General features: G+C 49.9%; 1 pseudogene across 1 annotated transcript in view; it reads right to left on the bottom strand.

Annotated features, from left to right (window-relative positions):
• Positions 1–1458: 1458 nt before the first annotated feature.
• LOC100408048 (rap guanine nucleotide exchange factor 3-like) overlaps positions 1459–17242 on the bottom strand; it is a 28296-nt pseudogene continuing 12512 nt past the window's right edge. Inside the window, exons 5-14 of the transcript XR_013522677.1 lie at positions 13534–13662; positions 7752–7882; positions 7348–7476; positions 5452–5549; positions 4869–4992; positions 4594–4775; positions 4260–4350; positions 4120–4170; positions 3174–3258; positions 1459–1644 (exon numbers count right to left, since the gene is read on the bottom strand). The product of XR_013522677.1 is annotated as a rap guanine nucleotide exchange factor 3-like (transcript). The remainder of the gene's footprint in view (positions 1645–3173; positions 3259–4119; positions 4171–4259; positions 4351–4593; positions 4776–4868; positions 4993–5451; positions 5550–7347; positions 7477–7751; positions 7883–13533; positions 13663–17242) is intronic.

The raw sequence follows: 17242 nt of genomic DNA, 5'->3' as shown, positions 1-17242 counted from the left end.
CTGTGGAAAGAAAAGTAGTGGGCCCTGCCCCAGGCCAAGGCCCTGCACTTGCCACACACGGTACACACATGCAGCCTCTCTCTGTGTCCATGTCCACTGTGAAAACAAACCGCAGTCCTGGTTGGACCACAAAGCCAGAGGCAAAGAATCTGGAAAACCTGGTGTGGAGAGCTCTCTATTGCATGCAACACCCCAGCGCACTCCACTCTCCACCCACTCCTGGGGCCTCTCTGTACCCCCGTTCCTTAGCCTTGGGTCATTCCCCATTCCCGGCTCAGGTCCACTCCAAGGTCCTCCTTAGCTACCAGTCATCACAGGGGACGGCTGCCTCCATGCTGCCTGCTGCAGGGCCTCGAGTCCACTGCACAGAGAGCCCTGCCCAGCTGTGGCCAGCCTGTGGGTATCTTGGCCCAGCATACCCCGGCCTTCCTGGCAGCAAGGGCCTGCTCCAGCTCCAGTCCCAGCCCCTCCTCACGGCTCCAGCTCCTGGGAGAGGCGGGAGAGTTACTGCTGGTTGTTGATGACCTTCAGCTGCTGGACATAAGCCCAGGTGCTGGCTGGACTTAGGGTGCTCAGGGACTACTCCAAGCCTGGCGGGAGGAGAGCAGTCAGGGAGGCACCAACGCCCCTTTGTGGAGCCCAACCCTTCCCCTCCAAGGAACCACATCACATCAGCGTTCCTGCCCTCTGCCACCCACCAATCATTTCCCATCATCAATTCCCCAAGGGTGAGGGGACAGAGAGCCCTTTGGCTCAGAGCACAGAGTCTGAACATCATTGATATCATGGGCTAACGTTATCAATATCATGGGCTAACATTATCATTGTCATGTATGGAAGGGCCGGGCTTGGTGTCTGGTACATGGCAAGTGCCCAGGATATGGGTAACTATGATGAGCACCCCCTCCCACCCACCTCCCATCACCCACACTTACAGGTGGAAATCCTTGCCACCTTGCTGTCCTCGTGGAGGTGAGAAACTTGGCTTCTGAGTGGTGAGAAAGGCACTGCGGGGTGGGGCATGGGGTCAGGGAGTCAGAGCCACCCTGGAGCCTCACAGAGGATGTAGGGTGGGGGATGTCCTGCTCTGGGACCCGCCCTCTCACCAGGGTTGTGGCTTCAGCAGTGATGCAGCATCCACGCAGCTCTGGCCATCATTCGCTGCAGACAACATCTTGCCTGAGAGATAGACCCTGACCCACTCTGTGCAGCAGCAGGGAGGCCAAGCTCCCTCTGAACCAAGGGTTAGGGGCTGTAAGAGGTGGGGTCATGTGTACTTCACCCCAGCACACCCAGAGGCCCAGCGAGGACCAGACAGAGGACAGAAGCAGAGGCCAGGAGAGAAGGGCTTAGAGAGAAGAGGGCTGGAAGGGCTCTCATTGATGGTGAGCTGTCTGAGGCTGCTACCCTGGCAGAGCCTCCAGTTGCAGTGGAATAAGGCAGGACTATTACACATTAAGTATTTATCTTCATATTATTTGTAACAAGTTTAAGCTGCCTCCAAGCCCTGCCCCTTCCCAGGCCACAGTCATGTCCCTAACCTATGTCAGGGGCAGATGCGCGCCCTCCCTGAATTCACCATCTTCTCAAAGTTGATGAGATTCTCCACTAGTGTGTGGTTTCCCTCATGAATGAAGGTCATGTCTGTAAAGAGACGGGTTTCATTCATAGGTCCCTAAACTCCTGCCCTCCTGCAGCCCCAGAAAAGGTGAAGGAAATAACAGCTCCCTTGGGCCTGCCTCACCCCACACTGCCCCTGCCTCACCCCACACAGGCCCTGCCTCGCCCCACGCAGCCCGCCTCGCCTCACACTGCCCCTGCCTCATTCCACGCAGCCCCTGCCTTGACCCACACTGCCCCTGCCTCGCCCCACACTGCCCCTGCCTCACCCCACATGGCCCCTGCCTCTGGTCCTGCCAAGTCCCAGCAGCATTTCCTTGTATCTCTCAGGCTCCTCATGCAGGCCCTCAAAGGCAGCCCTTATTTGTCTGGTGTTTTAACTCTTCCTCCAGCCTAGGAACTCCTAATTCATCTCTGCGCTCCTTGAGGCACCAGCACTTGAGCTGTAATCTCTCCAACAGTGTGGGTGCACACACAGATAGGCATGGGATGGGAGAGGGAGGCAGGAAGAGGGAAATGGGGGGAGGTAGGAAGGGGGAAAGGGGGAACAGAGGCAGGAAGGGGGGATAGGGGAACAGAGGCAGGAAGGGGAAATGGGAGACTGGGGATGGAAGCAGAAAGGAGAAATGGGAGATGAAGGCAGGAAGGGGGATGGGGGAACAGAGGCAGGAAGGGAAAATGGGGGAACAGAGGCAGGAAGGGGGAATGGGGGGACAGGCAGAAAGGGGGAATGGGGGGACAGGCAGGAAGGGAAGAATGGGGGGATGAAGGTAGGAATCAGGAATGGGAAATAGAGGTAGGAAGGAAGAATTCGGGATGGAGGCAGGAAGGGGGAATGGGAGATGGAGGCAGGAAGGAGGGAATGGGGGATGGAGGCAGGAAGGAGGGAATGGGGGATGGAGGCAGGAAGGAGGGAATGGGAGATGGAGGTAGAAAGGGGAAATGAGAGATGGAGGCAGGAAGGAGGGAATGGGGGACGGAGGCAGGAAGGGGAAATGGGGGATGAAAGCAGGAAAGAGTGAATGGGGGACGGAGGCAGGAAGGACGGAATGGGGAACAGAGGCAGGAAGGAGAGAATGGGGGACGGAGGTAGGAAGGAGGGAATGGGGGACGGAGGTAGGAAGGAGGGAATGGGGGACGGAGGTAGGAAGGAGGGAATGGGGGATGGAGGCAGGAAGGAGGGAATGGGGGCTGGAGGTAGGAAGGGGGAATGGGAGATGGAGGTAGGAAGGAGGGAATGGGGGATGGAGGCAGGAAGGAGGGAATGGGGGATGGAGGTAGGAAGGGAAATGGGGGATGGAAGCAGGAAGGAGGGAATGGGGAATGGAAGTAGGAAGGGGGAATGAGGGATGGAGACAGGAAGGGGAAATGGGGGATGGAGGCAGGAAGGAGGGAATGGGGCATGGAGGCAGGAAGAGGAAATGGGGGATGGAGGCAGGAAGGAGGAAATGGGGGCTGAAGGTAGGAAGGGGGAATGGGGGATGGAGGGAGGAAGGGGAATGGGGGATGGAGGTAGGAAGGGGGAATAGGGTGGAGGCAGCAAGGCCTGTTACCTTTGAAAAGAGGCATGAAAGGGATGGCAGGAGTGGAGAGCTTGGCGAGGGCCAGCCGGTACACCCGGTGATTCCATGAGGGGTCCTAGGGGAAGAAGCCACACTGAAGGGGCTGAACACACCGTAAGCCACCACAGACCCCAGCCAACCAAGGAGGGGCCACATGTCCCTCCCACAGCAGGTGCAGAGACCCCAGCTCAGCCTCTCCTCAGCCCAGGTCTTACCCAGGCTCTGCCGCGGGCAAGCACGGGACTCCCAACCACCCATTAGCGCTGAGAAAGTTCACAGTGGTTACTCACAGGGGCCCCCAAGTTTCTTGGAAATGTCTGTCTCTGCCATTTCTCTGTCCCTTTGCATTCCTCTCTCTGTGTCCCTCCCTCTCTCTGGAAAGTAAACTTTGAATCCCTTGAGCATCATGAGATGGATTTTCTCTCAAGAGCTCCCAGGCTATGCTAATGAAGCCCCTCTCCTCTGCCTCTCTTCAAAATAGTAAAAATCCTCAAAAGTTCCCGGAGGTGGGAGGTACCATCCCCAGCTCTTTCCTCGCCTCTTCTACAAGCCCTGAGGAGTTCCTGAGGGGCCGACAGGCCCTGGCACACCAGGAGCACTCCATGCCAGGTCCTCAGGCTCTGCAGCCCCTGATGCTGCCCTGGCACCTCAGACCCCAGGACCAGATGCCCACATGCTCCAGCCCAGGCTTCACACAGGATCTCCTGCCCCCATACAGACACACGATGAGGGCCAGAGTGCACTGTGCAGCCCCCTCCCTAGTGCTGAGCACCCCTTCCTCAGCCAGCTCCCCAAATTCACAGGCCAAAGGAGCTAGAACCTGGGCTGAGGTCGGGAACCCTAAAAGTGACAAAGGACGGGCAGAGGAGCTTCAGGGAAGCCAAGAATCAGGGTGTCTCATCCTAGCGGAGCCAGGCCTGGCAGGACTGAGACTCACCAGCAGCCTCTTCAGGGTGCAGTACAGCTTCCGGACTTTGTGTGGCAGCCGCTGTGAAGAGGAGGTAGCTGAGCAGCTGCTCAGGGGAGGCCCAGCCCCAGCCAGCACTCCCAGGATGTGGCCGTCCAGACCACACCTACCTCCCAGGTGTGGGCTAGGCGGCTGATGGCCAAATTGCTGAGGCCAAACATGATGGCAAAGAAGGAACTGAGATTCTTCTTCTCCTTGAGGCTGTGAGCAGAAGAGCTAGAGACCCTCAGGAGAAGGGAAGCAGCCACCTCCTCCTGTCCCTAAACTACAGCTAGGCCAGCCTGAGCAGGGACCCAAGCTGGATGGGGTGGGAAGGCAGAGGCTCCAGGGGACCCAGGGAACAAATAGGGTGGCAGATTCAGCAACATACCGAGCAGGGGGGGTGCTTAGGACAAGGTAGCCCGGGGACTCTGGCCGCGCCCCACCCACTGGCCAGGGACTCACTGGGCTGCCAGCTTAATGAACTTCCTGAGCATCTGGGCCCAGGGGCCGAGCACTGCGCAGAGACACAGCTCCGTGGCCACCCAGTACTGCAGCTCGTTGAAGCGGTGCATGAAGCGCTCCAGGTTGGCTGTGGTGATGTCCCACAGATGCTGGGGGTCCAGCACATAGTGGATCAGCTCCACCTGGGCAGGGGTGGCAGGAGGTCAGTGAGTGCCAAGCAGAGCCAAGCTGGGTGCCCGCTGCCTGCTCTCCTCCCCCAGCTCTGCCTCCTGCACCTGGTGGATGCTGTTGAAGAGGCTCCAGTCGTGGTTCGTCAGCTGGCCTGCCAGGTCCTTGGCACTCACCAGGTCCAGCCCCTCAGCAGAGCCCAGTGGGCCCCAGCTGCTCAGGATGTGGGATCTGCAGGTGGGAGAGTGCTCAGGGAACAGCCTGAGGCATCCAGGGAAAGGCGTAGGGTAGGGGAAAGGGTTGGGGCAAGGACTGTATGCTCAAGGTAGGAGGTTGGTTAGGCGGACAGGAGCAATGAGTAGAGAATCTCTAGGGGCTATAGCAGCTGGAGGATAGGGCTCCCCAGTGCTAAGACTCCTGCTTTTGGGGCCCCGTCTCCTGCGGAACCCTTAACGAGGGCGAGTCCTCTTTCTCCTTGGGAGTTCCCAACCAGTGCTACCAGCCCCTGCCCTCCACAATCTTGGGAATCTCCCCATCAGTTGAGGCCCACTCCATCTGTATGCTGAGGTTAGTGGCAGCCAGAGCCAGGCCCTTCCTCCCTCTTCTCCCTGGGACTCTCCCCAGAGCCCACCCCTGCCACCCTCAAAGTAGAGCTCCTCCCTGGGCCCTGGCACCCTGCCTGGTCCCTACCAGGTCATGCACTTCCTGTGGGTTGGCAACAAAGAGCCGCTCATTGAGCCCCAGAGATGTGGCCACACCACAGGCATCTGGCTGCAGGCCAATGGCATCTGCAAAGACAGCAGAGGTGGCCTGGGTTGAGAAAGGGAGGGAGGCCAGGGACCAGCTGGAGACCAGGGTAGAAGTGCTGTTTGGGAGGCTGTTTCTCCTAAGTAGTGGGGTTGAAGTCCTGAGTGGGTGCTCAGAATACACAGGTGCATGTGCCCACGTAGCTGCACTGCTCAAGGAAGCACATCCAAGAGGATGAGAAGAGTCTTAGTGAGTGAGGAAGAACCTGGGCAGGGTCTGAGCCTCCCTCAGCCTGGTAAAATAGAGACAATAAGACTTGCCCGGACTATTTCATAAGTCAAATAAAATAAAGTATATAAATAGTGGCTATAAGTATATTCTATGTATAAAAGCCCTCTGAAAATTGGGAAGTGTCTTGCATAAGCCTTGGTGTTGATTTTCATCAGCTACTCATGGACTGGGGCTGTGTTTCAGTCCCCAGTGCCTAGAGCAGTGGCCTCCAAAGTAAGGTACGTCAGACCATCCATGCGCCTGGGAAAAATATGAGCTCTTCTACTTATGTTTCTTTTTCCTACCTGCTTTGCATTTCTACTTTGTCAATTTCTATTTTTGTCTATATCATACTAGTGTAGTAATATATGTATATTACTTATAAACAAATATTCACACTGTGGAGTGGGGTTTTAATTAAATATTGGTTATTGACATGGGTGTTGATCCAAGTGCTTTGGAGATCAGTGCTCTAAACAGTGCCTGGCACATAGTAGGGTCTCAATAAACATCACCTTTGGGCAACTGCAACCCACCAGGTGGCCAGCAGAGGGCAATGCTTCCCAGGGCAGGGCACACAGGTGACCTCTTACCCCACTTCCTGAAGGGAGAAGGCTTTTCTTTTCTCATCCCCACCTCTTGAATGCCCCTAATACTTGTCTGCCCTGGGCTCCAGCTCTCAGGCCGCCACAGAGAAGAGTGATTTTGAATGTTCCAGGTTCTCTGGAGGCCCCTTCTTATTGAGTATGCCATGTTCTTAGCACTGACTTTGTGGCAGGCCCCGCGCTAAGTGCTTTACACAGATTAGCTCACTTAGTAGCCACAACAACCCGGTGGGTAGATACAGTTACAGTCCTCATCTGACAGGTGAGGTAATGCAGGTTTGGAGAGGTAAAGAAACTTGCCCAGCATCACACAGCTAGTAAATGGTGGGCTTAAGATGCCTTCACGGGTCTGGGAATCCACAGTCCCTGCTCTTAACCATCATGCTGACCTGTCTTACCTGCTGTGGTATCTCCAACTCCAAATATATTGCTGGTTAACAGCTGACCCTCAAAACTGTTTGCTGAGTGACTAAAAAAGACTATCTAAGGTCCAAGGTCAGCTACCCTCCTCTGTTTATTTTATTTTATTTTTATTTTTTGAGACAGAGTCTTGTACTGTCTCAAATGCAGTAGTATGATCTTGGCTCACTGCAACCTCTGCCTCCCGGGTTCAAGAGATTCTCCTGCCTCAGGCTCTTGAGTAGCTGGGATTATAGGCTCCCACCACCACAGCTGGCTAATTTTTTGTATTTGTTAGTAGAGATGGGGTTTCAACATGTTAGCCAGGCTGGTCTCAAACTCCTGACCTTGTGATCCGCCTGCCTTGGCCTCCCAAAGTACTAGGATTACAGGCATGAGCCACTGCGCCCAGCCACCAGCTACTCTCACTGTGTGAGCTGAGAAATGTCTCATGCCCTTTGAGCCTCAGTGTTCTATCTGCAAATAGGATAAAAGTACCTGTATCGCATGAGATTGTTTCCATTTCAGATTAAATAGCTAAACACAAAATGATGATAATACTTACGTATCACCATTCTAAATGCCTTCATGGATGTACTCATTTGATCCTCACAATCCCTCCAGCAGGCAAGTCCTCTTACTATTCCCATTTTATGGATGATTAAAACTGAGCACCGAGAGATGAAGCACGTTGCTGGAGGACACAAAGATAATGAGCTAAAGGGCTGGTGCCATATGCAGGCAGCAGGCCCCAGAGCTCATGCTCTTATGCACTATGCACTGCATGAAGTGCACTTCAAATAGATGCAATCCACCTCCCTTTAATGCTAGCCATCGTTCACACTGAGAAAGACGAAAAAAGTGACAATGATGACCATGACTTTGACTGGGAGACCTGCACACACATCCTAAGGGGCACCCTCCCTTGGGGTCTATCTGGGGACATAACTCACCACCTGCAGAACTGACCTTCACCAGCACCTGCCCCTTGGTCCAGTCATCCTCCTGGGCCAATGTTGCCATCATCTCTCTCACGGAGGCTGTCACAGGCAGCTGCAGGGTCAACACCGAGTGGTCTGGCCGGCAGATGTCATAGGGAACTGAAGAGAAGACCAAACTGAGCTGTGGGAAAAGTTGTCTCTAAGTGCTATAGCTGATGAAGTTAGAATGAGTGATCTGTGTCCACCTGAGTTGAGCATTCTTTTAGTAATAAAGGATTTGGTAATGTTTTCATTCTTTAGAACTGATTCTCATTCTTATCAATCAACAGTGAATTTTCTGTGTTAATTTCCAGCAGAGGTAATAAAGTTAATCCAAAATCATACGTGTATTGAAGTCCAGATTGACAAGTATACTCAACAACCCAGGCACTGAGCTGAAAAAGGGATCATTTCACAGTGGGCCTTAAGGCCCATATAAATCCCTGTGCAAAAATCGAGAAACAAAAAGTGACTCACCTAAGGCTTGTCACTTTAAAGTGAGTGTCTGACTGACTGGCAGAGGGCTGGAAATGAAATCCAAATCTCCTGACCTCTAATTTCAGAGGGTGCATTGCATCCCCAAGACTCAATTTTACAGTTCAATGGCTTAACAAGGGCTTTACTGGATTGAAGTCAACATGAAAAGACTTAGATTCCGTCGGCACAGTCTTTGGCCCCTTGTCTCTAATGAGAATTTGCCCAGTTAAAATTTTAACACTGGGTCTAAGCTGAGAGATCTTGATTTTCAGCCTGAAACTCTTCAAAAGGCTTGATTAACTTAGGAGTTCCAGCTACAAAGTAAGAGTCAAGAACCCTCTACAGCAAAGGTGAGCTGGCCTCAGTGGTAAATAGGAAATGAGCTGGTTTTAATCACCACCCTCTCACCAATCATCAAGATAAATTTCTTATAACATACATGTATTGTATTTTTAGGAGGGCTGGGGGTTATCCAAGGTTCTGAGTATCCAAGCTTCTACCACAGGTAGAAGGAGGTGCTGCTCAGCCCTGGAGACAGACACACACAGTCTAGACACATAACTGGTAGTGTCCAACCAAATACTTAATAGTATGAGGAGGGCTTTGAACCCATCCATGCTCCAAAGGAAGAGACACGTTTCCCTAATTCACATGTCCATTCTCCCTCCTTCTCCCCCAACTCTCCCTCCTCCTCAAGCCCACGCATTATTACGTAGAACACAATTGGTCAGGGGCTATCAGGTTAAAGCACCGTCAATGATGCTCTCATAAAAACAACAGCACAGAGAGCATGCTTGCATATGAAATGTGATTAATTCTTTCAGACGTGGCTCATGATGACTGGGGCCACACCACCAGGAGAGCAGCTCTGCTCTGCACCGAGCCTAGATGTGAGCCTGGCCACCTCCCAAAGAGCTTCACACTCTCATTTCACCCTCAGAGGCAGACAAGAGGACTACAAAGGACTCATGTGTCTCCCATGCTCGCTGAAAAGGACTCCCATTTCTCCTGGGGACCAACAGTAATAACAAAAGTAGCTTTTTCTTTGTAGAGCACACAACTTTTTCAAAATACACAGCTAAAACTGTCACATGTAAATGTACATAATGTGTACACAATACATATGTATATGTGTACAATATGTACATTTACTGTAATATCACAATATCACAAATAATCTCAATATATAATCACAATAATATATATAACACATCACAATAAATGTACATATTGGTCACATAGACATAGTGTACACATTTGCCTATGTATTGTGTACACATTATATACCTATACATTGTGATATTACAATATGTACACGTGTACATATATGTGCACATTGTGTACATTATGTACAATATGTACTCATGTACATATATATGCACATTATGTACATATATACAGTAGGCACACATGTACATATAGGTGCACATTATGTACATACAATATGTACACGTGTGTATATTCACATTACATACACATGTACAACATATACGTGTGTATATGCATATGTGTACAATATATACACGTGTGCATATATGTGCACATTATGTACAATATGTACATGTGTACATGTGTACACATTTATGTTAATATCCCAATAATGTTTGTTGTGACATGCAGTTTTGCTCTTGTCACCCAGACTGCATTTTTAAAGAGGCAGGACAACATGCACTACAGTGAGGGATCTTAAAGGCCTGTTTTGAAGGGAAAATGGCAAGTGAGCTACAGCAAGCGCACATGTGTAGATCCCAGTTCCAGCTCTGTCAAGACAGCTAGAGAATACACACACACTCCCCAGCCCATACACGGATGCAAAGGCACACAGAAAGGGGGAAGCCCTCAATGGCTTGTCAGCCATGTCCTCTGGGGAGGAGCGGGGGAGAGGTAGGAGAAGAGGGGCTGTGCACATTTTACTTTATTAAAGATGTATGTACTGGTTGAGTGTTTTACCAAAACGCATTGATTGTTCACCAGCATTATAATCAAACTGACCTGCACGCCTTTGAGGGTCTCTCTTCTAGCTGGGGAGATGTCAGAACTGAGACAAAATGTCCCGTGGGGAAGGGCAGATACTGAGGGAAGGAAGTGGGACTTCCTGCACCAGCCACCACTCTGGGCATCAGGAGAGGTGGCAAACAGACCAGTTTCCTCCAGGAAAGCAGCCGTTGGAGCAGAGGGGCCAGGCTCCTACACGATCCGGACATGAGCACTCCACACAGCACAGCCAGAGACATCCGAAACACAGGACGGGGTGCTGACCCAAGGGAGGGCAGGACCAAGGGATGTGCCAGCCAGCACAGCCAGGGCATGCAGACCAGCAGTATTAATTTGGGAAAAACTAAATCGTTCAGTTTCATTTGAGTAGTTTGAATGCAAAACGAGTAGTTTGCATGCAAATGTGTGTGGCGGGGGTGCGTGGTGTGTGCATGAGATACAGTGTGTGGTGTGGTGAGTAGGGAGTGTGTGCTGTGTGTGTGTGTGATGGCGGGGCATCCTGGAGGGTGTGGTGTGTGGAGTGTACTGTGTATGGTGTGTGGTAAGTAGTGTGTGTGATGTGAATGTGATAGTGTGTGGAGTATGATGTAGTGTGGAAGGGTTGAGTGTATATGTATGTTTTATGTGCATGGTGTAGTGTATGTGGTGTGTGGTATGTATGGGGTGTGTGTAACTGTGTGGTTGTATGAGGTGTGTGTAGTATATGTGGTGTGTATGGCGTGTGTGTGGTATGCATTAGGTGTGTATGGTGTATATATGATATTGTGTGGTGTGTGTGGTATCTGTGTAGTGTTAAGTTGTCTGTGTGGAATGTGGTGTGTTGTATGGGTGATGTAACATGTATGTGTGGAATGTGTAACATGTGTGGAATGTGGTGTGCTGTGTATGTGGTATTTATGAAGTGCCTGTGTGTGGCATGTATGGGGTGTGTGATGTGTATTAAATGTACATGGTGTATGTGTATGGTATTCTGTGGTGAGTGTGGTATGTGTGTTGTGTGTATATAAGGTGTGTATGGTATATAGGGGGTATATGTGTGGTGTGTGGTACGTGTAAAGAGTGCAGGATGTATATGAAGTATGTGTGTAATGTTTGTGAGATGCACATGAGTGTGTGCGGTATATAAGATGTGTGTGTGGTGCCTGCGACATGGCTTTAATGTGTGTGTGGTGTCTGGTGTATATGGGTTAAGTGGGCAGTGTGTGTGAAGTGGGCATGGTATATACGTGGTGTGTGTGAGGGTTATACGCATGTGGTGTGTATGGGGTATGTTTGTGGTGAGTGTGGTATATATGGGTTCAATGTGTGTGGTGTGTGAGGTGGGCATGGTGTATATGTGGTGTGTGGTGTGTGTGAGGTGGGTATGTGTGTGGTATCTGTAGTACATATGGGTTAAGTGCATGGTGTGTATGAGGTGGGCATGGTATATATGTGGTGTGTGAGAGGTGGTTATAATATGCATGTGGTATGTATGGGGTATGTGTGTGAGGTGTGTACATGTGTGTGAGGTGGGTATGTGTGTTGTGTGTGGTGGGTATAATACATGTGTGGTGTGTGTGAGGTGGGTATGATGTGTGTGGTGTATATGGGTTAACTGGTGGTGTGTGTGAGGTGGGCATGGCACATATATGGTGTGTGGTGTGTGAGGTAGGTATATGTATGTGGTGTATATGGGGTGTGTGTGGTGTGCATGAGGTATGATGTGCGTGTATATGTAGTGTATATGGGTTAAGTGTGTGGTGTGTGTGAGGTCGGTACGGTATGAGTGTGGTGTATATGAGGTGGGTAGGACATGGGTGTGGTGTGTGTATTGTATATGGATTCAGTGTGTGGTGTGGTGTGTGTGAGGTGGGTATGATGTGTGTGTGCACTATATATGGGTGTGTGTGAGGTGGGCAGGGTATATATGTGGTGTGTGAGGTGGGTATGTATGTTGTGTGTGGCGTGTATGGGATATGTGTGTGAGGTGGGAATGATGTGTGTGTGGTATATATGGGTTAATTATGTGGCGTGTGTGAGGTTGGCATGGTATATATGTAGTGTGTGGTGTGAGGTGGTTGTGTTATGTGTATCCTGTGTGAGGTGGGTATCATATGCATGTGCTATGTATGGGGTATGTGTGTGAGGTGGGTATAATATGTGTGTGGTTTGGATATGACATGTGGTATGTGTTGTACATGGTTAAATGTGTCGTGTGTGTGAGGTGGGCATGGTATAGATGTGATGTGAGGGGGGTATAATATGTGTGTGGTATATATGAGTTAAGTGTGTGGGGTGTGTGAGGTGGGTATGATATGTGTATGGTGTGTGTAAGGTGGGCATGGTATAGTGGGCATGGGTTAAGTGGTGTGTGGGAGGTAGGCATGGTATATATGTGGTGTGTGAAGTGTGTATGTGTGTTGTGTGTGGCATGTATGGGGTATGTGTGTGAGGTGCATATGATATGTGTATGGGGTATATGTGTGAAGTGGGTATGATACATGTGTAGTGTATGAGGTGAGTACGATATGTGTATGGTGTGTGTGAGGTGGGCATGGTATGTGTGCTGTGTGTAGTGTCTATGGGTTAAGTGTGTGGTATGTGTGAGGTGGGCATGGTATATATGTGGTGCATGAGGTGTGTATGCGTGTTGTGTGTGGCATGTACAGGGTATGTGTGTGAGGTGGGTATGATATGTGTATGGGGTATGTGTATGAAGTGGGAATGATGTGTGTGGTATATATGGGTTAAATGTGTGGGGTGTGTGAGGTGGGCATGGTTTATAAGTGTTATGTGGTGTGTGAGGTGGGTATGATATGCGTGTTGTGTGTGGTGTGTATGGGGTATGTGTGTGGTGTGTGTGAGGTGGATATGATATGTTCCTGGAGTGTCAGGTGGGTATGATATGTGTATGGTGTGTGTGAGGTGGTTACAGCATGTGTGTAGTATGTGTGGTATATCCATACAAATTCAGTGTGTGGGGTGTGTGAGTCGGGCGTGGTGTATAAAGTAGTGTATGGTGTGTGAGGTGGGTATATGTGTGTGGTGTATGGTGTGTATGGGGTATGGGTGTGGTGTCTGTGAGGTGGGCATGGTATGTGTGTGATGTGCGTGAGGTGGGCACGGTATGCATGTGGTGTGTGTGCTGCCTAAAGGGTTAAGTGTGTGGGTTGTGTGAGGTGGATGTGGTATATATGTAGTGTATGGTGTGTGAGGTGGGTAGACATGTTTGTTGTGTGTGGTGTGTATGGGGCATGTGTGTGGTATGAGGTGGGCATGGTATGTGTGTGGTGCGTGTACATATGCACACAAATGCATACCTGTGCACTGCAGATGACAGGCAGGCCTGCAGCCAAGGACACGCAATAGTGACCAGCTCAGCCAAGGCAGGGCTCGGGGCGGGAGTGGCCAGGCCCCTGGCAGCTCAGGATCTTGGAAGCACTAAGAGCCTAGGAGGAGAGAACAAGCTGTGTCACCATCTCCACTCAAGTTCATCACTAACATGAACCTACAAGCTGCACTGAAACTGTTCCACTTCTGATTAGAACAAGAAACACTCCAGATGGGCTCAGCACAGCCAAGCAGGGGACTGTCCTACAAGGCCACTGTGTAGGGGTGGGCAAAAGAATCATGGAGGCAGCTACCTTTTGTTTCTTCAAATGTGAAACATTTCTGAATGGCTTAAGCAACATGTATATAATTTAAAAGCTCAATTGAGATGAAGAAAGAAAAAGAATACATGCTCAGCTCCAGAGATATGCAAATGAGATTGGGGGACAGAGGGAAGTGCATTTATTATTTCCATGATCCCAGAATAGCAGCAGTGGGTCTGAGCATCTTATCTCCAGCAAACAGGTCAGCAGGCAAGCCAGCTGCCACCTCGTCCTGTGCAAACCACAGGCACTGTCCCCAAAAGCAGGCAAATGACTATCGCATTTGTTCAGGGACGGCAAAATGGTCCAGGGTTGGTAGCTGTGTTTTCTTCCCAACAAGACCTAACTGCTGTCATCTTTCTCTGGGACCCAGCCTCTCTGAAAAGAGTAGAAAGCCGGCCAGCTGAACCCAAACTGTTCTGCCCACAGGCTCCTCCCACACGTTAGTGCAACACAGTTTCCAAATCCAATATGAAGAATCCATGAACAACCTTCTGCTCCAGAAGGCACTTAACAGGAAGCGAACATTAAAAATCACATCTTATGCTTTTTTTTCCTAACATAATCAGTATTTCTTACTGTAAATACTCAAAGATGTTTACCATTTATAACCAGAAATACTGTTTCTCATAAAAACCATAAAATGTAAATGATTCAGTGACCCATCTTTCTGGAGAACAGTAACACTATATGAAATTGAGATATTGCCCCTAAAACTGAGATGATGGGCCCTGAACTCTAAATATTTGAATTTTTAACTAACTTCATATCAAGCCCCTTTAATAAAAATGATGTCAAGCAGACACTTTTAGAACTAATTTGAAAATAAAACTTCAAACTGACACAGCTGTATCAAAAAAAAAATGAAAAGAGAAAAATCGCTACATTGCTTTTTAGAATTTTCAAAGATGATGTTAAACCCAGCCATGGTTCTGATGTCTAGGAAAGCAATTGCTGTGGTACAAAAGGACTAGGGTTAAAAGAGATCAGCGGCAGCTCTCTTTCCCAACTAACCCAGGCAGAGTGAGCGGAGGCTTTCAGCACAGCCCAGGGTGCCCGGTATTGAAAATTTCATCAACCCTCCACCCCTCCATGGGTGGAAAATGCTGAGATCTTCATTCCTATAACACAAGACCTTGAAGGTTGCTGAAAAATGCTAGTCCCATCTGACTGGGGCAGCATTTTCATTTATTACACACCATTAAGTTTGGTTTGTTTTGCTTTTTTTGACAGAGTCTTGCTCTACCCCCCAGGCTGGAGAGCAGTGGGACAATCTAAGATCACTGCAAACTCTGCCTTCTAGGTTCAATCAATTCTTCTCCTAGACCTCCTGAGTAGCTGGGATTACAGGTCAGGTCCGTGCCACTCCACCCAGCTAGTTTTTGGGTTTTTTTGTTTTTTTTTTTAAAAAGTAAAGATGAGGTTTCACCATGTTGGCCAGGCTGGTCTTGAACTCCTGACTTCAAGTGATCCATCTTCCTCAGCTTCCCAAAGTGCTGGGATTACAGGCATGAGCCACCACACCCAGCCACCATTAGATTTTGGCAGGAATCCTTGTGCTAGATGCCATTATTCCACCAATCACTGAGCACTTCTCATTTCCTGCCCCTGGATACTTTCCTGCCCCTGGTGCTGCTGGACTTTAGGGCAAGCTGCTGTCCCTGCCCATCCACCTGAGGACAGAAACCTCCAACTCTGCCTTGCCAGGAAAACTGACCAGTGTGTCTGACAGATGGTGAGTTCTTTGCTATACGTGGCCCTCAAAAAAAATGAGACAATTCTTTTACTTACACCAAAGTAAGCAAATGCTGAAAGAGCTTATAATGAAACATCACATTCCCCAATCTGGACTTACCAAGTCCACTGGCCAACCTTGTCATTATTTCTGATATTAATTCTACTGGTGGCTATTTTCCACCTCTCTATTTTTTAAACTCTCTTGCTGGGTATTAACTTTGGATAATTTTTATTGCCATCTCAGTAAGAGAGGTGAGCTTGGCAGGCCACGAACTCCCAGGCTCTAGTGCAAGTGACCAGACAATCGCACCAGCTACTGCAGTCACAGTCACGAAGAGGGGCATTCCATTCTTAGCAGACTTGGGATAAAAGAGATCCTTCCAAGAGCTCTCACCTAACTCTGGGAACACAGAAGCAGCCATTAGAAGGCCTGTGGTCACAAAGCCTTCAGGACAGATACAGGCTCTTTTCTTCATTTTATAAAGCCCCAGAAAGGCTGGCACTAACATGGCATGTCACTGCCACACTTTGAAGGCAGAAACTGCCTCCTGCTCCAGTTTGCATCCTCTGCGCCCAGCACCTGGCCAATCTGCTCCAAGCAGGATAAATAGGTAGTTCAAGCTGTCTACCCAATCCTCACAAAGGGTGGAGGTGCAGAGAGCATGAGCAACCAAGATGAAGTCCTCACAGGCTTTTTCCATTCTTTCTACTATGTGAGATATTCTCAATGTCTGAGGGATGAACAGCAAACAAAATGTCCTCTATCCATACAATGGGAACAGTAATCAACCCTAAGAAGGAAGGAAATTCTGATGCATGCTACAATACAGATGAGGCTTGAAGACATTATGCAAAGCAAAAGAAAGCCAGCTGCAAAAATACAAATGACTATATGATTCCACTCAGATGTGGCACCTAGAATCATCAAACTCACAGAGACAGAGAATAGAGGCTCGGTGCAGTGGCTCATGCCTGTAATCCCAACACTTTGGGAGGCCAAAGCAGGTAGATCGCCTGAGGTCAGGAGTTCGAGCCTAGCATGACCAAAATAGTGAAACCCCATCTCTACTAAAAATACAAAAAATTAGCCTGGTGTGGTGGCAGGCACCTGTAATCCCAGCTACTCAGGAGGCTGAGGCAGGAGAATCACTTGAACCCGGGAGCTGGAGGTTACAATCAGCTGAGATCACGCCATTGCACTCCACCATGGGCAACAAGAGCGAGACTCCATCTCAAAAAACATAAAGACAGATAGTAGAACGGTGGCTGCCAGAGGGTGGGGGTAGATGGAAGGAAGAGCTTCACCCGCTTCTAGTGTCCACCCCACCTTTCCTGCTCACACACACTCACACCCCATAGGACTCAGCCTGCAGCTTCTCCCAGCCCAGGAGCCCAGGAGCTAGACAGTAGGAAGAGACACAGACCTCCCTTCCTAACAAATGAGAGGGAAGACTCAGTGTCCCATCACTAGTGCCATCACCCCATCCCAGCCCAGCCATGGATCCCATTCCAAGGGCCCCCCTGCCAGTGCTGCTAGCACCCACCAAGGGAGGGTTGCCGGCACACAGCCGCAAGCTCCAGCTTTATCCACTCACGCCCCAGACACTGCCCGCAGCCCCAGCAGGTTCCATGTCCATGT

This window comes from Callithrix jacchus, chromosome 9, assembly GCF_049354715.1.
Source record: "Callithrix jacchus isolate 240 chromosome 9, calJac240_pri, whole genome shotgun sequence".
NCBI lineage: Eukaryota > Metazoa > Chordata > Mammalia > Primates > Cebidae > Callithrix > Callithrix jacchus.
This window is presented reverse-complemented; position numbering and strand designations above follow the sequence as displayed.